Source organism: Cupressus sempervirens, chromosome 9 (genome assembly GCF_028749045.1).
Source record: "Cupressus sempervirens isolate cs-2001-9-10 chromosome 9, ASM2874904v1, whole genome shotgun sequence".
NCBI lineage: Eukaryota > Viridiplantae > Streptophyta > Pinopsida > Cupressales > Cupressaceae > Cupressus > Cupressus sempervirens.
The window spans coordinates 183,621,092-183,627,590 of record NC_143126.1 but is presented as its reverse complement, the minus strand read 5'-3'; positions in this window follow the sequence as shown (position 1 = coordinate 183,627,590).

Below are 6,499 nucleotides of genomic sequence, written 5' to 3'. Positions count from 1 at the left end.
CAATAAATCAATTTTGGGTGTCAAATGATCTATGAATAAGTTAAATCTCCCTATTATCATGTCCTTGTAATTCTTTAGACTTTTTAATCTATCATAAGCTTGACTAAACCTTTTGTCCTTATAAAAAATGCTTAAATCATTTCCTTTCGATTCATTTACTACCTTCTCTAATTCCTCTTCTCTCCCCCTAATAGTCTCGTATACATCTATTGAATGCTTATGTGCTCTTGTGTATTAAATGTATAACTTCTTCCCTTCTAAAATACATCCTCTAATCTCTTTCTATACATGTATCAATAACTAATAGATCATTGTTGATACAATCACATGCCTAATTGAAAATATTAACCTCATTGTTTGCTTGAATATTGACTCTTCAAGTGTAGAATAGTGAGCATAAAAATCTTCAATTAACTTTTCTAATTTATTTTCCTTGACTTGATATGAAATGAGAACTAAAAATGGTCATGTCTTTTGTACCATTTCCAATGCTAATTCTAATGCCCTTTGAGTATCAGATGTCTTATTCTCTAACTTTTCCATGGCCTTAGTGAATGTAAAATATGATAATTGCATGAAATATTTTCCATCCATATATTCCTTCATCAACTTTGTAATGTCTCCTCCAATGTCAGGAATAGCTAATAAAGTTTTTAATGTAGATGTTGGAGTACTAGCAATCTCCTTTCCTTTGTTAACTGACCTTGTAGGTGTCTCCATTATTATTGTGATCTAAATATTCTAGTTTGTTTCCTCTAATCTCTTCTCTACCTCTATCCTTTATGCCTACTTTGACCTTTGTTCTAACATGTTGTGCAGGGGCACCTAGGTAGGGCTCATGGAAGAACTAGGGTTCATAAGTTGTGTTGGCTTGTAGTGGTCTTGGCCACACCACTATTTTAATAAAGGAACTAGCCTAGTCCTAAGTTAAGGTGTGTTAGAATAGGAAGCCTTAATAGGCCTCTGTTGCCTTAAGTTGCAAGTATAACCCATATCAGGTCCAATAGGGTAATTTGGTGGTTGTGAGGGAAATTTGGCCAAGGAAGGGACTTAAGATCCCTTTTCAATGTTTTAAAACCTTAGATATGCTTTTTGTGAATTTTAGTGGGCTTAGGATCAAGTTTGAATGGACAATTCAAAAAGATGTAAAAATTGATAAAAAGTTGCCAATGTTGTTAATGACAACATTGACAACATTTGTTGCATAACTACAACTTCAAGCATTTGGTTTCATAACTGTTTGAACCATTGGTTTTGATCCTTAGTCAACTATTTATGCTCATGCTTGACCTAATAAAGGGGTTGGAGGAAGTTTGGAACAAGGTGTACGGATTGGACAACAACAATAATAGTCACAGTTCTTGATTTTATGAGTATTTAGTGCTTTAATGGATTAGATGAAGTGTGATAGTCTGTGGTGTTAGATTTGGATTTTGAAATCTTTTAGTTAGTTGTATAAATTGTTTTGTTTCCTACCAATTTGATGGTCTAAACTAGGCAACTGGTGAAGATGGGGTCATAAGTCCTCTTCCCACCATGGAATCTAGATGAGATTTTGGGATTAGGGAGATGACTCCATGTACATACTATATAGTGAAGGAGGTTCTGTGGAAAGAAATGACAACATTTATAAAGTGATGACCTAGGCAAGCTAGAGTTGCATGGCTAGGGATCATAGTGAGTTACAAAGGTGATAGGAGGGATTGAAGGCATTGATAGCTTCAATAAAAGGTTGGATAATGGTATATGCATGAGTTGTGAAGTCCCAACTACAATGGGAGGTACTGGTGAAGGTTTCTTGGAGGGGAAAATACATATCTTGTTAGACAGGATTTGCATGCCTTAAAACCCTAATTTTTAGGCATAGTTGTAAGTCATACTATATGGATTGTTTAGAAGCCCAAGACCTCAGGAATATTTTAGATCTCTAAAAAGAGTTTTTGGATGAAATCTTAGTTTTCCCCCTTGTTAAGCACTTTTCCAAGTTATTCAATATTTTCATCAAAGTTGGGTCTAATTGCTTGTAGCCCTATTTAGAAGCATTTTGGCGTGTTTCTTGGAACTCGATTAGGATTTCAATGCAAACTATGGTTGTAGTTATTGCAAAGGATCCTAATGCCTTCCTATATTTTTACATCTCTATTTGAGGTGGTATTTGAACATGTTGGGGTAGATTGTAAAATTGGTGAATAGGAAGCAATGATGGCTAATACAAGCCTAGGAGGTAGCATAAGGAGTTGTTGTTCTATCTAATTGGTGTTCACTAGTTGAAGGGAGTAGGACCTCATAGATGGGATCCTAAGGAGAGTAGGTTAGTGAGAAACCCTATTGGGTTAGGAGAAAGACCTAAAGAGATCCTAGAGAAAGTTTGGGTAGACTTTGTTATGATAAGTCCTTAATTGTGTCATACCATTTGGGAAATGAAGATCCTTCTTCATTTTACATAGTTCACATTTGATCCTTGGTTTTTTCCTCATCTCACTGAATGATTTGATCATGTTGATGATCCTTTTCCTAGTATACTATAGTTTATGTAATCATTGTGTCCTCTATTTGATGAATTTTTTATTGTGCTTCAGTGTCATGATCTTGTGCATCCATCCTCTAATGTTCTGACTAAAGCTCTATTTTCTCATTCTTATCATCTCAATCTTCTTGTTGACTTTAATTGCTAGTGTCATCCTTGATATCCTCTAGAACCTCTTGGATAATGTTTCCAATTTCATCCAAATTACCAACATCATTAATGTTATGATCTTTAAATAGATCTTCATCTCATGTGATTTCATCAAGAGTTATTGACATGCCACCAATATAAACATCAAGTTTCTCAATTGTGCTCACAAAGTGTTATGTTTCTTTGTCATCTATTCTTGTAATTTTATGCTCATTAATTGTTATACCCATTTAATTTTTCTTATATTTTATAATAATTGGGTCCTTAAGTATTTGGTGTATTGCATTAATTATTTCCTCTTGAATCTTATCATGTTAACCTGTCATTATCTCAATTGTTCTTAACTTCCTTCTCAACAACAGCTTCATGTTTTCAAGAAAATTATTCAAATATATAAAAATTATTAAACTGCATATCTTACTAAGAGTAAATTGTCTCAATTGTATATCCTCTTCAATTTCACTTAGCCTTCTTTCCTCCAACTTGTTGTATGCTTCCCTTAAGCTCAACAACATTCCTCTTAAACTTTAATATATATTTTAATATTACATTCTCAACTTGTCTCTGATCATTTTTGTTGTATATCCAATAAAAAAATTGCACTTGATCTAAATTGTCATCATGGTTTGGTCTTTCTGTAATTCTCATAAGTTTAGGCTTCCATTTATTCCATTTTGAAACTAGATATGATGGTTGTTCCCCAACTTTATCTTCACTATTATGTTTTGAAACCTCTTTCTCTTTCTCCTCTTCTTCTTCTACTTCTACTTCCCTTCCCTTCTTTCTCTTCCTCTAGTAATTCAATTTAGTTTTCTTGAATGTAGGCCCATCAGCTTTAACTTTCTATCTAGGGGCTCTCTTTGATTCTTCAACATCATTCTTAAATGGCTTCTTTGGTTCAACTTCCTTATTTACTATACGTGAGGTCTTAGATGATCTTCTAGGAGTCAAAATTCATGGAATAACTTGTTCTTTTGTTATTTTAATGTCATCCTTAACTTTTTCATCATCTCCCTTAACTTTTGTTCTTGTCTCTCCACTAATGTGTTCATGTAGTACTTGACTACTAAAAGCTTCAAGTTTAGCCTTATCTTGCATTTCACTGATTCTCTTTTTGGTTTCCTTCCGTTCTTATTTTTTCATCCCTTTCTCCTTAACCATGTCTTCTACCATTTTAACAATGTTTCTCATTCTTGCTTCACTATATATTTGTTCTCTTATTTCATTGGATTTCTCCTGGTATGTCCCTCATCTAGGATATTCAGTGTCCCTCTTAGATTCTAGAATTTTATTTGCATAACCTTCCAATATTTCTTCACTAACCTTATAGCCCATTGGGTGAATAAATATCTCTTTATGCCATATTTCCTCCATACAAATTTAATCAATTTCTACCATAAAACATATTGTGTCTTCATACTTCTCTATCATAGACCTAGGAATGTTTACTCTTTGTTTCATCTCCATTTGGAACACTTTGATCATCCCAAATATGTCTACAAACTATTATAGATTTAGGTTTTCTATTTTAGTAATCAGTAATCAAAACCATTGTGCATCTACCAGTTGTCCACTCAATATGTGGCATGTTTGGAAACTTGTGGTGTAATTGGAAGAATAGATAGACAATTAGGGATCCAAATCTAAAAGCTATATATTTGTCTTGTTTTGTCATGTTAATGTTCTCAAGTAATTGTTTCCTCAATATTTTAAAAATATTATCTTTCTCTTTATCAACTTCAATCTTATAGGTTGCATGAATAAATCCTACCGAAACTAAATTTAGTGTGGAAATATACTTCATCTTATATCTCATAATCTGGCTAATTAGTCTAACATTAGTTTTCCTAACAGTGTCTAACTTCATACCTCTCTTATCCCAAATTGCAATAGTATTTTTCCCAACTTCTTAATTAACTCTCTTTTCTCCTATAGGAACAATCTCTTCATTACTTAATCATGTTACCTTATCAATTAGGTCATTTGTATTCATAGTGGGTTGGTCTCCCATATACATCAAGTTTTCATGAATCTTACTTAGTATGATTCTTGTCCATTCAAGTTGGTCAAATTCCTTATAGAACATATACTACATGATGTTGTATTGACTCAAATGTTCAAACCCTTTCTTCAAATTCTTTTCATTATTATAAACTTTACCCAAGTCATTAAAGATGCCATTTTCTCCTATAAACTCAAATTTACTATGTGTGTATGCTCTAATATCTTCAACATGTATTACACCTTCCAAAGTTTTTGAGAATTCTCTTGTAGGATCATCTCCCATAGATATAAACATATGCTTTTTAAACTGGTAATAGGGTCTCTCTCTTTGACATTATATGCTATTGGAGTTGTCATGATCTTAAATATCTTCTAACAACTTGAATTCAAATATAATCACAACCATGTGGAATCGATAAATACCTTGTAATCATGATTTAGGGAATCCACGAACAAATCTCCAAACATTTCAATTTGCCTTGAAATATCTCTTCTATCTTTATGTTATTTCTTAGTATCCAAATGATGAGTTATTTTTTTGCATTTCAACCCTTAAATATTTGTGAAATTTGATTTGTGTTAAATATATTTGGGCGTACAACCAAAATGTTGATTGTATTACTAAAAGTCTTCAATTATTTCATGGTCTTTTGTACGTGCATCTTAGAGACTACAAAATCAGATATAGATTTCTGATCATCATCCCATGCTATAGCTAACTGCATAGAACATAATTCCATCCTTCAGTTGTCTTATAAATTTCTAGTGTAATATCACTTGTTTATGTTATAAAGTGATAGTTAATGAAGATGTAGAAGGTTCGATTATTGGTATTACTCCTAGCTTGTTCTCTAAATACTCATTTGACTTTTCCATCCATACCTTAGTGCTTTATGAAATTCCTTCCTTAGCAAATGTCTTGTTAATGTTTTTGATTAAGTAAAATAGGTTGTTTATACAGGTTCCTGAAACCCACTAGTTAACAACATAAAATAAATAAATATTTTAGGTCTAACAACTAAGCAACAGAAAAAACAAAAGGCCAGGCCCAACCAACAAACGAAAGAAAAAATTAAAAGGCTAAAAGCCAAGAAAACAACAAAAACTAGGAAGAGTGATCAGGGAATGAGATCTTTAGCCAAGTCTTATTTCTTTAACTCCATCCATTCCTTGGCCTCTACCTCGTTAGTCTTTGAGTGATTGCTGTCCTAAGAAGCCAACTCCTCCCACTTTCTCTTTTCCACTATGCTCTTTTTGCTTGGGCTCTCCTCCTACAAGGATTCCTCCTCCTCAGTCACCCTAGTCCCATCAAAATCCTTCTCCTCCTTACCCTTTTGATTCTCCTCCATCATCTCATGTAGTTGAATGATGTTATCATTTATTCCTTTTATTAAGTTAAGGCTCTGATTAGCTGAGCTAAGAAGAGTAGTCTCCATCCTTTCCACTCTTTTTTCAATCTCTAAAACCCTAGCTTCCAGTTTGTCGAATTTGACATTCTTTCCCACCCCTTATGGCCTATCCTGACCCTGCAATTTGTACTTTATTTACTTAATTTCATGAAATATCCATTTTAAGGACTGAAAATTGTCCACGAGGCTGTTTCTAGCATTGTTCAGGAAATGCATAGCCATCTCCCTTGCATTGTCACTTAGAATATGTAGTGTCTGTCCCTAGTTCGCATTTTTGTTATCATTGTCAAACTCTTTTAGGGCTAGTTTTATGTTGATGATTATTAGTAACATTATTTTGAGATTATTAGATATTGTTTCAGATTCAGTTTATTATATGATGAGATTACTTGGTACTTTATAGTTCATG